Source organism: Lontra canadensis, unplaced genomic scaffold (assembly GCF_010015895.1).
Source record: "Lontra canadensis isolate GAN:19392208 unplaced genomic scaffold, GSC_riverotter_1.0 scaffold25, whole genome shotgun sequence".
Classification (NCBI taxonomy): Eukaryota; Metazoa; Chordata; class Mammalia; order Carnivora; family Mustelidae; genus Lontra; species Lontra canadensis.
Window position 1 is genome coordinate 7,966,605 of NW_022631019.1, and position 2,026 is coordinate 7,968,630.

General features: G+C 43.8%; 1 pseudogene; it reads right to left on the reverse strand.

Moving 5' to 3' along the window:
- Positions 1-251: 251 nt before the first annotated feature.
- Positions 252-344, reverse strand: LOC116871400 (annotated as a pseudogene).
- Between the last annotated feature and the right edge of the window lie 1,682 nt (positions 345-2,026).

Sequence of the window (2,026 nt, forward strand, 5' to 3'; positions counted from 1 at the left end):
GGTCATATTCAAGAGAGATGTACAAAGGCTCAGGTGTGACCAGACAGCGTGAAGGAACTAAGTTTGACTACACAGAGCCAGTAAAACCCTTTGGCACTTTGCTTACGGGGCTCCCAGCAGCCTTATCAGGTGAGTAAGGAAGGTTACTTCCTAGCAGGTGCAAGAACCTCAGGATATTTTGGGGACCTTGAGAGGAGGAATTTGCCAAAATCTAGAGGTATTGGCTCCACTTCTGAGCTTTGAAAGGCTTTTAAGAGTCCAGTCTGAGATTTCTTATCAGAAGTTATAACAAAGAAGTTTTAAAGATTCTACACTTGATCTTAGCCAAAAGGCCGAGAAGCGATCGAAGTTTTAAAGATTCTATATGGTCAATATATATTTTGCTGCATTTGTGTAAATGATTAAGCTGAGTTTATTAAGATAAGACTTATTTTGTAACCAAATTTGTCTTTCATTTTCTCTGACAAAAATGAGGGTAACTATGTAGAGAGAAATACTGTGTTTCAGTAAAAATCTGTAACACTCTGTGGATACTTGATTCCAGAGCTGTTCATTGAGGTTTTGTTTTCTGTCTGTAATGTGGACTCGATCCTAAATCTTCTAGTTTCCTCCACTATCTGGCGACAACTCTCTAGGCTCATATTTTAAACTTTTCTCCCATTCTCTGGACTCAGAATCATCGAAAACGAATGCAGGCTTTTTTCCGAAGCCATGCAAGCTAACTTGACAACTGGATATGAACCTCAGAGAAACCAGCACGACAGCTCATGTGTGGGAGATCTTTGTGCCTGTTGCTGTGTTTGACACTCGGAAAGATCCCCAGAGACCTTCACATTGCGAGCCAGGAAAATCTGTTAGATGCCCATTGCCTGCCCTCACTCTATCTGAAAATGCTTCGAGACTGACATCTAGAAATCTTCCCAACTGGCTACCCTCAAAACTCAAAAATGGGTTAAAAATTTGCCCCAATCGCTCAGCATTGGTTTCTTTTGTTTCCATAGAATTGTCTCTTATAAAATACCAGGTTACTGGTGCGATCGGGGCCTCACTTTGGGAACCCACCTGCATCGCTGCCTCCTGAAGTGACTCATAGCTGTTCTCAGGACAAAGTGACTGATTGACTGTGACACAAAACAGTCAGCTACTCAGCCACTAACCCAGTAGCCTCCTCCATGGCCATCTACTCAGCTTTTAATGAATGAAAGAAACTTCCAGAGGAAGGCGACTGATGGGGTCCAGGGCAGGCCTCCCCAAGATATGCCACTTTGGTATTGATTATCTCAAATTAAAGTTACTTAAGAAACAGCCAGTATAGGAAGGACCCTCTGATCCTCTTGAAAGCAAGAAAGAGTCTCTCATGGGAATGTTACCCACCCTGTACCAGGAGAAAGAGAATCCTTTTCCCCGACATGGGAATTCTGGGCTGGGAAGCCCATCTCATCAAACCTTGATACTTCCTCTCCAATGTACTGACCCAAGCCCGAACCCCTTTGTCTTGTCAATTCTTCACAAATGTCTTGTTTCCTTCTCTAAAAGGGATAGGACCTACCTGCTTTGGTTTTTTTTTTGAATCTCCTATTTTCATGCGCTCTTGTATGTATGAAATTTCTTTTCCTCCTGCTAATCTATCTTATGTCAATTTAATTATTAGATGAGCCTAGGGATCTAGAAGGGATTACCTTCTGCGAGAGGCCTCCTCTGTCCTCACTGTTTGAAGTGACAACCACTCACCCCAAGCCCAACCTCTTAAATCTTCTCTGCATTTCCCCTACAAGGCCTGTACCCTCTTCCAGGACACCATCTGACTTACTTCCTTACTATGATTTACTTCATCCTTGCCTGTTCCCGCTTGCCCCACTCTCACCACTGGACTATATTTTGTCTGCTTTGTTCACAGCTGTACCCCGAGTGCCTATAATGACCAGCACCCAGGAGGCCCTCAGGAAACACGTGTTAATTGAATGTCTGCATACATGTCCTTGAAGCTGAGGAATAGGAAGGCTGCCCCACGGAGGGGCGACTCCAG